This window comes from Chrysoperla carnea, chromosome 5 (genome assembly GCF_905475395.1).
Source record: "Chrysoperla carnea chromosome 5, inChrCarn1.1, whole genome shotgun sequence".
In the NCBI taxonomy this organism is placed as follows: domain Eukaryota; kingdom Metazoa; phylum Arthropoda; class Insecta; order Neuroptera; family Chrysopidae; genus Chrysoperla; species Chrysoperla carnea.
In genome coordinates, this window is record NC_058341.1 from 1,373,837 (window position 1) to 1,389,600 (window position 15,764).

At 29.6% G+C, this 15,764-nt stretch overlaps 1 long non-coding RNA gene across 1 annotated transcript in view; it reads left to right on the plus strand.

Annotated features, from left to right (window-relative positions):
- The first annotated feature begins 541 nt into the window (after window positions 1-541).
- LOC123300717 overlaps window positions 542-15,764 on the plus strand; it is a 65,135-nt gene continuing 49,912 nt past the window's right edge. Inside the window, exons 1-2 of the long non-coding RNA XR_006535392.1 lie at window positions 542-663; window positions 822-933. This is a non-coding gene — a long non-coding RNA (uncharacterized LOC123300717). The remainder of the gene's footprint in view (window positions 664-821; window positions 934-15,764) is intronic.

Genomic DNA, 15,764 nt, shown 5'->3' on the forward strand with positions numbered 1-15,764 from the left:
TTTTCGCCAGTTTTCTCTATTTACCTATCTGATTTGAATTTGAATATTTTGATTGGCTAAAAATGATGAAAATGAAGTATTGCCATCTGGTAAGATAAATTGCAATTAGTGAAAACGGGTCTACGTTCTATTTTAATCAGTATATATTTTATTAGTCATCAATTGTCTGCTTTTTAAAGACTGTTTTAAGTCCAACATTTTTTCTTCCATGAAAATTATTTTAACCTTTGTTTTTCTTTTTCAGGGAAGTCGAAATTGTTTCTGCGTGGCAAGTCTGAAATTGGTAATAATCCATTGGAAGATATTCATATAGAAAGATAATTAAATAAAAACTGCAAAAGTCATTTTTTTCGGCACTCCAAAGAACGAGGTTTCCGTTTTCGACAGTTAAAAAATGGAAACTTTCAATGTATTGGCACTCCGAACAAGAACTTCTAAATTAAAAAATTTTCTAAAACTATTGGACGTTTTCATAGAAGAAATTTTCCCAAAATATACCCTTGATTTCCAACTGTCAGAATGAACTCCGAACCATTTTAAAATTCGATTAATTTACTTGCGACCTGATAATATACGATGGTAACTAAACCAGAATCATAATTTTCCAAAAATAAACAGTGCAACACAAAAGAACAAGAAAAATGGCAGGAAGAGAGATAAAAGGTATTAAGTTTTGTTTATTTTACTTTTTTCGAGGAAAAACAAATGTGTGTGCATATAAACATGTTAGCGTTAGTTTAGTTATAGAAACGAATGGTAGCAAATAGTGAATTACAGATTTTCTGTATGTTTTAACGAATTTTCTTTCTATATATCTAAAGGTGTCTGAAGAGTTAAAAATGGTCCCATTAGAGATGAGAATGTTATCCCCATGGGATCTCCTTGTATGTACGTTGGTTGGTACCAGGAACACAAAACTAATGGAGTACACAGGTATGTCTTCTTTCTTCTAATACTTTAACCATGTGTGTGCCATATATTCACACATCTGAGCGTATTTATAAGGCTGCAGCCTTTTTTTATCTTACAATAGATATCAGGCCAACTTAACATAATACAGAATGTCCCACACATAAATGATATCAAACAACTTTTCTGATTTCTTTTTAAAAACGTATAATATTAAATGAGAAATTAAGTGTAATAAGGGCTTAAGGTTGTTCAAACACTACAGAATTAAAAATTAACTTAAAATTCTAAGAAATTGTTTTTTAACACACTAAAAAAATGACAACTAAATTTTAATGAGCTTGTATTGAAATTTATATGGAAGATTGGAAAATTTATTTGAAAAACTCCCCAGAAATTTTTTGGATACAGAATTCTAAACTTGTTCTTGAAACATATCTAAGAACACTCTCCATTAAATTACCTTTTATACTTAAAGCCTTTTCCAAACCGAGCCTATTTTGAAGATCATCGCAAATTTTTGGATTTTTCGGTTAAGGAACCCTCAACTCGGACTTGAGTCAGAGCAAAAATACTCTCCATTAAATTACCTTGAAATAAATCAAAATCGGTTTATAAGTTTAGGCGCTACGATGCCACAGATAGGCAGACAGAGACAGAAATTAACGGTTAAGCTTATTACACCCATTTTTTTTTTTAGTTCGGGGGTTAAAAATAAATAAATCAGGTCCAAAAGGGCATAAAGATACTTACTTAGTAAACGGATGGTGATCCATCCTATACAAATATGAACACAAAGCCAACTTAAATATCCTTTCTAGTATTTCTTTAGAGAATATCGTTGAATCCCAAGAGATTTTTATCTCGATTACGAACTGTGAACTCTATTACATCGTAGGTTGTGTTGGTTGCATACTCACACATACATATACTCCTAGTCATATAGTATGAACCAACCATTATTCTTTATGTTAGATAATACTATTTTTACGTCACAATATAATGTGTATATTTCTTTTCTCTACTTATAAATATATAATTAAAATGAGAAAGTAAACTTATCTCTTATTTCTTTTTTATTTTCATTCTATTTGTTATTATTTTCCGAAAATCGAAAGTTATTGTGTTTTCATCTCGAAAAACAAAGTCGAACATTTTTTTTTGATACCTAGATAATTTAAGGTACCCCATTTTTTCGTTGCTGAAAAATGTATGAATTTTAAAAACAAGCGTAGGTAAAATAACGAAAAATATTTTCAATTTTTCGTTTTCTTAAAGTTTCTACCAAACAGAAGTATGAACGGGATTATTGAAAGGTCCAAGAAAGGCATTGGCATCCTTTTAGTCCACCTCGAGAGAGAAATAATCAATTCTGTTGATTGTAGGAATTGATTGGAATGGTATAAATTTGATTCTAACGATCCTTGCTAAAAGAATAAAATAATTAGATTTATCAGAAAGTTATGATCTAGTTTCTAATGGCTGTATTCACCACGGCCCGTTTTTTTCTACTTTTATTTGGTGTGTGTTGAGGGGCATAAGTTTTATTTCTTGTGAATGAGAAATATTCACATGGGGCTACTGTTCTTGTCACTTATAATCGTAAGAAACAATAGTCTGAGCTTATATTGTACCCAAGGCTTATGTTCACTTCTGTGTGAAAAATGTCCGACACCAACTTTGGAGTGGATAACTTCAGTTAGGTCAGATTAATGAAAAAGGGTTTGGTCATCAACACTGACTACACTTGAAGGATTAATTCCATCATTTTCTGTAATAAAAATTGCGTTCTTAACCCGTCAGCACTCGCGTTATGAGCATTTTACTGACTCTCGATTTAAAACATTAATAAAGTTTATTTCTCGAATTTTTTTAAATATATTGTTCAAGTCCTTCAGAAATTATGAGAATTTCTCTCATCACGAGAGAAAAGGTGTAAGTCAAAAAATAAAATCAACGGAAATTTCTCATTGCATGTACGGAATCCTAAAAAATGCATAACTGTTAACATTTGCAGTGGTAATTATAACAATTATAAAATCAAATTCATATCAACGAAGCTGCAAATAGTATATTACCTTCCTCGAATAATATACTCGAATTTTCTAACTTATTTACAGACGTATTGATGTAGTTAATCGACACCGATTTACTTATATGCCTGTTGTTTTATATTGCCTATCATAAACAAGAGAAACGAACAGACGTAGACGTAGAAAAGGTTTTTACGGTGAAGTGTTTACAACTTACATACGAGTTGAACAACATAGAAAAAAAAGGGATAATTGGTATAATTTACTTAGAATTGATTTGATGTGATTTGTGTTTGAGTTGATGGTGATTTCAGCGGAAAAAACTACAACAATAAACTTGTGATAAATTATTATTACCTACCGAGCTCGATCGGTGAGAATGGAGAAAGTTTGTAAATGACTTTACTACTTAAATCATTTTTTTCCTCGATTTGATTATTCTTGAAATCCGATAATCTTAAATATTATTTACTACAGCAAGTTATTTTCTGACCTACCCTTATTTTCTTTATTTCTTTATCAAGTTCCCTGATTCTTCCCTTATTTTCAAACCCACGAAGAATATACTCATGGTCTAAAATTGTACCGCTTAGAAAGAACACGCTAGAAAAATAATTTTTAACGAAAGTAAAAGTACATCGATGCCTCTTTTATAAAAAAATGAAACAACGGGGTCATTTCTTTTCATCTTGGAAAAAATTTACAATCAAAACGTGATTAAAATTTATAATAAATTATTGTTCTTACTTTGAAAGAAATCAGAAAAAAAAGGATTTCTAAAAATACATAAAAATGTTTTTAACGGGCTAATGGATGTCATTTTTTTCACCTTTGTTTTCACTAATGTAATTCTCTTAACCTTGAAAATGAGAAATAATTCGAAAAATCCTTTAAAAGCTTATATTCTTTGATGACGAATTATTTCAATTAAATTAAATGAATAATATTTAGGATTCCGTTGTCATTAAGAAAAGTTCATTCAACATTTTCAATTTATCAAGTCCTTAATTAATCTTCTTACTTAAGCATTTGGACCTTTTTTGATAGCTTCACTGTTCAACTTTCATAATTTCTATGAGTAAAGCACTTTTTAAAACTCGAGTAGAAATTTACCGTCTTTTCTATAAGCTTTTTGCTACTAGCAAGTTTGAATTAGAAATTTTCCCTCATTTCTAGTGAAAGCTGGTATATCCATTAACACTTTCCAATCTCATAAAATGATCTCGCACGTGGAGAAGCTTCTACAAGCATTCTTTATATTTTCTTGAATTCGAGAACGGTGAATAAAACGTTCTAATTTTTCACTACCGAATCTGACATAAAATACTCAACGGTACAATATGCATGCAGACTTGATCGAGTTTTATTTTTTCCTTTTCATTGTCAAAGATAATTGTATTAAAGATTATGCTTCTTAGAAAGAAAATGAGAGAGTTAAATCTAATATAATAAACTTTGACCCTTTTCGATATTAATAACATCTCCATACATACAAAAAAAAATGTATATATAAATTTATCCAATATGGTGATATAAATCTTGGAACAGGGTTTTATACCCAGAAAAAGTTATATTTATGATTTTGAAAACCGATAACACCAGTCCATAGTATTGGACAATCTGTTCTAAGCCGACCCAAAATTAGAAATATTTTTGTCAAAATCGTTTTTTAACAAGTTACTGAGTTAATTAATGAAATACCACAAGTATAGACAGTGTCGAATACCAATATTGTTTTATAAATTAGATAAATTTAAAAAATTTTTATTTTCCAAAAACGATCCTCTCATTTTAATAGAATTATTAATTTGGCTAAGCCTTCTCATCTTTTATTAACTAATTAGGAAGTAGTAAGCTGTCCCAAATTGCTCACATCTGCGACTTTTTTGGGTAAGTTTTTTGAGTTTTGGTGGACACCCTATGCTTTGTACATCTATCCGTCAGTCTATCTCTCAAATCTCACAATACAAATGAATGAATGGATAGCAGCAGTGCGAGTTAATTTATGCATGATAATAAATTACAATTTTTCCAATTTTCTGATACAAATTCTTGATAAAAAAAATACTTCATTGAATCACAATTTTTTTTTTTTGTATTATCCATTTTGTTATATGATTCGTAGCAGATCGTAGCAAGCAATATGTCGTAGAACGTCAAAAATAAATAGTATATTTCTTAGAGAATTTCCCATTCAAGGAAAATGAGCTATTGGTCGTATACCGCTGATGGAATTTTCATTAATTCATACACGCACAAAATCGAAAAAGAATTGATGCACAATTTTTTGAAATTTCTTGATTTTAGTAAAATATTTATAAAGATTTTGTTAATTAATTTTTAAAATTTCACAACGTGTGACAGTTTTTAATAATTATTCTTATGAGGGAATTCCTTCAGCTTACACTGCTCCTATATGTGAGAATGCTTTTTTTTTTGTATTCGTTGCCTCTCTATCAAGAAAGAATAAATTCTACGTGTATTTTTAAAAATGAAACAAAAACGAAATCAATTGATTGATCACATTCATTGCATTAATAGCTTATTTTCTATGTGTTCTGAGTATCTAATATATTGGATTTTACGAACAATTTCTTCGATTTTCGTATCGAAATTCTTTCTTTTATATAGAAAAAAATACATCTTGATATCAAGAAAAATCATTATTTTAAACTAAAGCTTTATTTTTTTAAATGTTAGCCAGCATTATGGATATGTCTGGGCCCGGAACCTTTTTAGAAATTTCTATGTGTAATTATTGTTCGCTCATGAGTTTAATCACCTGTTAAATTTTTTTTACATTATTATTTCCGAATTATTTATATTTTTACCTGTATTTTTATGTGAAACACGCGCAGGTAGTTAACTATTGAATTTATTTACCTGTTTAAAAATGGGCTTTATGTATTTATTTCACTCAACAATAATCGAAGTTAGGCACGTTTTTCTGAATTGCTTTTAGCAAAATATTATGATTATAATGCTTGCATATCATGGATACCTTTTACACAAGGTAGATTCACATACAGGTTGTATTTCTTAAAACTGCATATAGATATTATTACTTGTCCAGATTTTCATTTCCCTATAGTATAATTTACAATTTACTATTATAGTTTTCCGAATATGTACCGCCTAAATTAACAAGAATCCAAGAATCAACTTACGCAATACTTCCTTACCACGCAAGGTGCTACTAGCTAGGTAAAAACGTTATTATTCATCTTTTCGGAACCGAAATTTTTAAAACTAACGGAACCATAAACTTGCACGTGAAACATTTCTCAGAACGCTCTCCATTAAATTACCTTTTTCTATCTGAGCCGATTGTAATAATCAATACCAATTTTTTTTCTGGTACGGAACCTGATCTTGAAACATAACTAGAAACATTCCTTTCCATCTTTCAAACGATACAAAAAAAAAATCCCAATCGGTTCATCCGTTTAGGCGCTACGATGCCACAGACAGACAGACACACAGACATAGCGGTCGACCTTATAATAACCCTTATTTTAGTTCGGGGGGGGGGGGATTAAAAAATAGACTCAAAGATTTTTATATAAAAGTGTGTATACAGTTATAAAAACTACATACCGTATTTATTACAACATTGAAATGATCAATTAATGCCCTTTAGCACAATATATATATCAATGCTAGATAGATAGGTATGAATGTATTTTCACGAACCTCGCACTGTCGATGCTATAGAACTGTTGTTGCTTGTATTAAAGCTGCTACTAATTGATTCCATTAGACATACCTTTAAGTGACAATTATTACTAAAGCTTACGTTATTGAGAGATAGGACTGTTCTCTTCACAGCCTTGCTCTGACTATCGATAAAGGTGTATCTTGAAATGTTCGATATTAATAATATTACAGGTATAAAGTATTTAGTAGACTGTAAGATAATCACAAATCAAGGTTTCTCAATTTCACACTTCAGCCATCCTAGGGTATTTTAATATCAACTTTGACTCGATTTACGAGTAAATTTTTGAAGTTTTTTGCTGTGACGAGACTTTTGATGTTCGTATAACTAGTAAATATTTCTTGAGTAAATGATCTCAATACTTAATTCAAGACATTTAGTATTTATTTGCTTAGAAATTAAAGTATAGTAAGTAAATATTTTCTTGAACCAAGAACAAATTTTCTTACTACTTTGCTAAGAACATATTTTTTTTTCTTTCAATTAGTACTTTTTTTCAGAGAGTGAGAAAATCAGGCACTGAAGCGTGCCATTATCTTACGGTCTAATACTACTTCCTTCCTCTCCTCTGCATATACCAATTATTGTTGAAGACACATCAAACAAATCATATCATAATTAAATATACATTGTCAATGTCGAAATTATCGAAATTCTGTTTATAATCGAATATCTGTCTGCAAAATTATACATCTTTTTACGTTGATTGCAATTATAATAGAAAAAGTCATTGAAATTATCCAAAGTCTTGAGTCAATCATCTTAGCACTTTATTCAAGAGAATAAGAATTTGACTGCTTAAAAGGCCAAGAAAATATTTAATTGCTATACTAAGTTAAGAGGTAGTTTACCCAGAAGATAAGTTTTTTAATCATACACTCATAATAGCTTTGAAAGCTAAATCAACTTTTTTTTCTTAAACAAGTGAAAACAAACAATTGACTGAGTTAATAGTTGAAATACCATGTAAAGACAGTGTTGATTACGTAATCATTTCTTGCATTACGTCATGTAAGTAATAGAAGATAGCCACGCATACATACATGTCACACACACATAACTGATATTCCCATATCACACGAAAAAATGTGATTATCACAAAAAAATGTTTCAAACATAAGTTGTCTGTTTTTTTAAAGAAATACTTGTCACCTTTAAACTTTTATTCGATTTCTTTCAGTTTGCAAGATGAGTCCTACGGATCCAAGACCCAATTGACCTAAGTTGCTCATTTACGAACTCGACTTTACTTTTTACGTCCTCAGCACGCCATAAAAATTTTAGCATAATATCTCTTTTTGTTTTTGAGTTATCGTGTTTACAGACAGACAGACGGACTCTTGATTTCGACACTAGTTAATGGATTCAAAAAAAAAAAGCATCGATTTCAAATGATAATTTCTTGAGAAAGAAAATTAAATTCAGTTTAAAAAGATATATTTTCGAATATAAAATATAGAAAACAAACCATCCCCCCACCCCCCAAACAAATCAATAGTGATTAATTTAAATTTATAATATAAACTGATTTGTTATATTATAAAATATTTATCTCCGATAATTAAAACTAACAAATCGGGTAAACCTGAAAACTAGTAGTTTAACTAAACTAAACTAAATTACTAAATACAATAATATTATTACTAAAACTATTACTAAATATTTTTAGTAACATGATCAATATTAAACATAATAATTAAAATCTTTTATTTAAACTTTAATTACATAATTACATTCATTAATTTATATATTTACCAATCAATATTAAGGGGGTATCCCACTATTGGTTCACTATTTACAATATTAAAGGGGGTATTCTCTCACTTGCGGTTTGAATACTTATCCGAATGTCAGAGATCAAGGGTTTAACCCCCACTTAAGAAAGTATTCGGGTCTTGAAGAAATCGATACTTTTTTTGTGTGTGCATATTTTTAAAGATTCGACTCTTAAGCATTTTCCCTTAACTGGATTTTTCAAAATTCGAACTGTGTTCGGCTATACACCAGATTTCCTAGTAAAGATTCGAAATGATCGCTCTGTAGTGCAAGCTTTTGCTGCTTCAAAATAAGACAAAACAGCTTGGCTAGCTGAAATAACTTTGCAAGACATATTAATTAGAATCAAAATAAATAAACGCTAGTCACTTCCATGAGTAAAGGTATTACTTATTATTTACTAAAAGTTTAATTGTAAGCATTTTGTTAGTTGCTATAGCAACAGTATTAGCTGTTTTGTTAATGATAAATAATAGAAATTCTTCAGTAAACTGAAATAAAAAGATCATTTTCTTTATTTTTGCTAAGTACTTGCATAGAAATTACGCGGAAAACTTATAATATTTGTGTCCGAATCAAAGCCCCGTATGAAAAGAACCCGGAAATAAATTTGGATTTGACGACACAAAATACCTTTCTTCAAAATATCTTGGTCACTTTCGACATCTACCACATAGATTCGATGGACATTTAAAGAAATTCTTCGATATTGATGATACACAAATAGCTGAATTTTCTATCTTGCAAAAAGACAATTTCTAAAATATAAATTTTTGTAAATTCTTTTATCCATAATAAGTTCTATGAAAGATTTATAAAACCCCACGTGGCTATCTAAACTGCCAGGAAGTGTAAAATAAACCTTTAAAGATTCTTGGAAAAATATTTTCACTCTAATTCGAAAACCTTGTGAGCCCTTTTCAAGGACATTTAAATTGAAAAACAATAATATTTTTCTGAAAAATCTGATCCAACAAATTTTTCGAAAAAATAACGCATTGGTTTATTTTAGTGATTGTCCAAGAAGAAAAGCCGGAAAGTTCAGTTTCCAAAATGTTTTATAAAATATGTAAAAATAAAAAAAATTACAAAGGAGAAAAAATGCTCCAAATGATTCAAATTTGATTAATATTTCGAATGGAAAATACCATTTATTTCCCATAATATTAGAAGGTCACAGAATTTCCCACCCCCCTAAAATAATTTTCACCGTCAATGAAAACAAAAACAATGCCACATGTTTTACAGAAAATTAAATCTTACCTCGATTAAGCACAAAATTATGCAGCCAAAATTTCAGCGACCACAGAGAAAAAACAACACACTGGACTAACAAAAAAATCCTTAAACACTGACTTAAAAATTAATCACAAGAAAAAATTTTTTTCTTACAAAAACACAAAAAATTATTTTAAAAGCACTCACCCAAAAAGATTTAAAAACACTTTCAAGTTCAAAAATTTTTAAATTTTCACACGGTTTTCTTTTGGACGCGTAACGCGAGTTAAACACTGCCACGAATATCGTACACACGAAGATCGAAAAAATCGCTTTTCTCTTCTATGGAAAAAATATCCGCGGACAACAATAAATTCGTAGTCGAATTTGTAGTATAAACTAACAAGTCTCGACTGTCAAGTCAAAGAATTCGTATCGCATGGTATGCGTAGAATAATTTTCCTCATTTCCACGCGAACTATATTTTGAACGAGGCGCATCGAATACTGCGCAACATATAGATATATATACAAAACACCTTCTGTATGTTTGTATGAATGAAGAGAGGTATTAGATTTTAGGTGTATTGTTGTACCATAAAGGCATAAACCGGATACTCTCTAGATTGTCGCATATTATATTTTTTATATACAATAATATTACCGAATTTTCGGTGTTTTTTTTTTTTGGAAAATTTAATTTGCTTTGCTATGCGGAATATGGATTTCTTATTATTTGTATCCTCTATGTTCACACCAGGAACAAATAGAACAAAATTGGCTCTAGCTTTAGAGATTTTTTCTAGAAAAAAGCCTCCATTTTCACGCATTTTCCAAGAGAGAGGGTTCAAAAGTATATCAATTTTGCCTTGATTGGAAAAAATTTCAAGTATATAAAGAAATTCGTTTATTATTTCTCGAAATAACCGTTCTAGTTCTTGAGCCAGATAAAAATTTGGTCCATTATTTCCTCTCTCTCATAATTTGTGCATGAATCGAGGGTTGAATGAAAAGCCTTTTTCGTTTTTCGAAAATCTATTACAAGACCTCTGTTTGAAGCAACCTGCAAATTTTTGACTCCCTAACTTTTAGACAAAATGGGCCACAAAGTTGTGGCCTAATTTGGGTCCTTACGAGGAAACGGTGATGTTTTCGAAAAAATGTTTGATACAAAACTTGTAAATTTTGATATAAGGGACATTTTTTATATTTTGGTTTTATCCTGAATGGTTTACAAACAGGATCTAACAGACCTAAGACTTTATTGACCTATGTTGCTTATTTACGAATTCAACTTCACTTTTGATGTCCTAAATCACCTTCACTTCTGATGTGCAAACAATTTCAGTTAAATATCTCTTTTTGTTTTTGAGCCATCGAATCCACGGGCAGACAGACAACCGAAAGTGGATAAGTTGGTTTTAAACGTTACAAGCTTGGGACTAAACTTAATGTACCTTGATATATATTTCATGTACACAGGGTATAACTAGCATTAAGAAACGACATGCATTACCGGCTGAAAGTGGCGAAAGAGTGTAATCAGGAAATTATTTTCTCAGCAGTTTTCTGCATTCGAGAAATAATTTTTATATACGAGAGTTTTGCCAATCGAAAGTAGGAAATTAAAGACCCTGAGGATTTTCCAAAAAACTCCTTAAAACAGAAATATGGAAGTTTTGTGGCGTTTGTACTCGATTTTTTTTCATATTTTCTTCCGTGATATCAGATACGTTACAGATATGAAAATTAAATTTTTTATAAACATTATTTTAAAATATAAAAATAATTATTTTCGATTCGGTTAAGGGATTATCGGATTACTGTTTTAAAATATAAAATTTCGTGTAATGTTATTGAAAATTCGTTATACATTTTCCCTTTAGTTGAAAATTGAAACCTTGAGTTTAACCTCAAAAGTAATTTCCGTTTCATTTTGGAAAATATTACTCAATTGAAAGTTATTTTTCTTGAATGACTTAAATTTCATATATATTTTTATATTCACTTTATAGATATTAAGTATAGAAAAATCACAGAGACAGGGTTAATTGGAACAAAGCCAGAATTTTCTAATAAAAAATTATGCTAAAACAAAGAAAACAAATAAAAACTTCAGAATGATTTGTCTGTTTTACGAATCTATAACGATAAATTTGTTCTAATCAAATAAATTACTTTTTTAATTACAAAATCAATTTTCTCAATCTCCAAATTTCTCTCCATATATATACTTCAGTCTCGAAACTTTTCCCAAACCCTAATTAAGCTTCGGGCTCGGTATTACTAAACGATATTCAAAATTACCTACAGAGTATTAGGAAACTTTTTTTTATCTATTGACAAATGTTTGATTTTTTGGCCACAAATATTTTTGTTCATACAGTAAAAAATATTAGAATAAATCATGTTAAATAATCCGTAAAATATTCGAATAACTTTCTAATAGATCAAAAAAATATATAAAGAACACAAAATCTGTGTAATTTCCCGTGTTTACGCAACTTATTTTTCAGTTAAAACATTTTCAAAAATCGAAAAAGAAAAACGTATTCGTTTTTATCAACTGATTCGACATTTATCGCAAATTTACACAGATAAATTGTCATATAAAATTTATATAAATCTTCGAAATATTTCGCTGTAAAACCTCGATTCGAATATAGAAAAACATGTTCTACAATTTTATTGTATTACACACCACACCGAATATTATGTACCGAGAGAAAACGTAGAATATGGAAAATGAACTTCAACTGGGTTTTTTTTTTTCGACAATATATTTTCTAAATACAGGTTGTATTTTTGTGCACTGTATATACTAGTTTGATGTTGATACCAGGGGCAGAAATTTAGTATATTAAGTTTTATTCCTAGCACCTCTATTCATGTTGAAGAGCAGGTTTTCTCGATACTGCTCATGCAAATTGTTCTTGGGCCACTTAGGCTTTAAATTTTAGAGGGTGATACAGCTTCTCACCGACTTATGGCCAGACATATTTGAGCTGCTGGCAAGGTTACAGGTAAAAGATTTTCTAAAAAATTTGCATGATCCGTGTTGTCACAAGATCACAAGTTAAAGCCTGCCTAGCAACAAATTTTCAACTGAAAGCTTTCAATACACTTCTTAAAGTGCGTGTTCATTTGTAAAAGATACAACCCGTATTATTTTCACATAATATCAGTGTGTGTATTATAAAAAAACAATTTATTTTTATCATCCTCCCAAACAACCCAAAAAAAACGGCTCATATAATGTTTAAGCCTGCTTGGTAGACAACTTACTCTCCGTTACTCCGTTATTTTGACCATTTCCGTCAGTTGTAATACAATTTTATTATGTTTTTAAAGATAATACATCATTCTTTTTTTTTTTCATAAGCATATTATATTTATATAAGAAAATGTTCCACCATAACGTTTTTTTATAATAAAAACACATCATCTGCGTGCAGAAGCTGCAGTGTTTTTCCTTTTTTTTCACTAAAAAGATTTTGGGTGTCATAGTTTTTTCTTCTTAAGGCTTTCGTAATAGTATCATTAGATTTGAGTGATGTAATTTGTTAGATAATATTTTTCAATTTAAATTATTCTTAGTCCTTACGACTGCTGACGTCAATGTGTCACGTTTCGAAAAATTTTTGAAATAAACATCAAAAATAAAAATATAAAATTAATATATTTTCATTTAATCAGATATCAAAGTTTTTACATAAAAAGAATTGCCCTATAATATTAAAACATACAAGATTGATATCAGAGTCAAACCCTTACCCTTTAACAAACTTTGAATTAATATTTATAATACAAATGACCTTGAAGCGATGAATAATTAATTTTATATATTGTAGTATAAAAAAACCTAGGTATGTAAATATCGATTCAAGCAAGTAATGTAAAAAAAATAATAATTTAATGAAATTACCACACAAAAGGTTCATAGTTTAATAAAACATAATTTGTCAATGTTCTGTCACTTTTGGTTTGTTATCTTTATACAAGTGTTTAACTTTTTCATGTTTTTTCCCTTGCTTTTTTAATTAACTAGAGCTTTTAGCTACGGAAAACTTTCTCTTTTTTGTCCTTATAACTTTAATACTTACTTAACCTGATAGCTTTGTCTGGTTGGGATGATTTCATTTTGTAAATATTCAAATAACGTATCTTCAATAAATTTCGAAAATGCAGTTATCGTGGTTTCCACATTTGGTATAAGGGCTAAAATAAACGCATAACTACTGTCAAAAATGGAAAATATGACCCAAAATTAGTGGGCTTAAAAAAAAATTCGTAAAATACGATAAAATTTGAGAAAAATATCAAAAAAATGATTTTCTGAACTTTGTGACGTCATAAAAAACTAAAAAATTTGATTTTTCTCTACTACACCCAAATTTTATCCAATTTGGATCAACCAGGTGTGTAATCCTACTAATTTTGGGTCATACTTTTCAAAAATTTGCTCAAATTTAACGTATCTTGAATAAATTTCGAAAATACAGTATCGTGGTTTCCACTTTTGGTACAAGGGCTAATATAAAGGAATAACTAATATGAAAAATAAAAAATATGACCCAAAATTAGTGGGTTTCAAAAAAAAGTCATTCAAATACGATAAAATTTGGACAAAATATCAAAACAAAATAATTTTTTGAACTGTATGACGTCATAAAATCCAAAAAATTTGATTTTGCTCTCCTAAACGCCAATTTTATCGAATTTGGATCAATCAGGTATGTAATTCGATTAATTTTGGGTCATACTTTCCAAAAATTTATTCAAATTTAACGTATCTTCAATAAATTTCGAAAATGCAGTAACTTGTTGTCCACATTTGGTCTATAAGAGTTTATATAATGGAATAACTACTATAAAAATTGAGAAATATCTTGATCTTAAATTCCGACCATCTCTAAAACGAACCAAAAAAGTCTTAAAGCTCAAAGAAAAGATGAAAGTCTCGAACATTCATCAATACCACATTTTCTCTTCGATAATCTTTCAGACAAATTAAATTTTATACAAAAACAAAATATTTTTAAACAAAAACCTTAAAAACATGATTTGATAACTTTCTATGAAAATAGTTTAGGACTATAAAGGTAGCCTGGAATGCAAATAAATAATAATTTATAGGGAGAGAGTTAAAATTAATATTAAACACTTTACACGACTTGACTATATATAGATACTAGCTGTGAACTACCCGCTTTGCTGGGCAACATCCCCACTTGCACCCCTCTCTCCACATTTCCTTGCGTGGGATAACAGTTTTGTAATGTACACGTCATGCTCTTTTATTTGATACCCCACTTAGGTAAATTTGTAAATATTCGATAATTCCTTCCCACTTTCTCGCTACACCTTTCTACCCTCCGAAGGTTAAAAGTAGATAAAAACAATAGATCTTTGAAGCTGGTTGTATATCGTGTCAATATTTGAGCTTAATCGATGCACAACTTTTTTATTTTTTGAAGCATATCCCTTTCAACCCCTATTTCAACCCCTTACTCTACTATAATATGGATGTATTATACATAAAAACCTTCCTCTTGAATCACTCTATCTAATAAAAAAAACCGCATCATCCGCAAAATCCGTTGCGTAGTTTCAAAGATTTAAGCATACAAAGGGACATAGGGACAGAAAAAGCGACTTTGTTTTATAATATGTAGTGATACGTACCTACAATTGCTTGATAAACTTGTGGAAAATTCAATTTATATCCTTGGTGATGATGGTGTTTGAGGGTTTGAGTCAAGGGTACAAAAGGACATACACAACCCAAATAGGTATAAGGTACTATACAGTAGGAGCACACGCACATGAAAAGGGTTAAATGATATAAAATATGATTATATTCCATGGTCATTTACATTTCACACAGTTATGGTAATAATTCAAGTTTTGTGTATTTGATATTGATTGCCTTCCTCCTTTTAAAACATTACAGTTTTGTTCTACAACTTATGTACAAACCGCTACGGAATAAACGTAGTACAAACGTAGAACTACGTTTACAGGATACCTACTACACAGTTGTTCATGTGGGTTTTTCATCTTCCTCTAATTTATATTATTTTACAAGATCTTTAATTTGTTGGATAATTA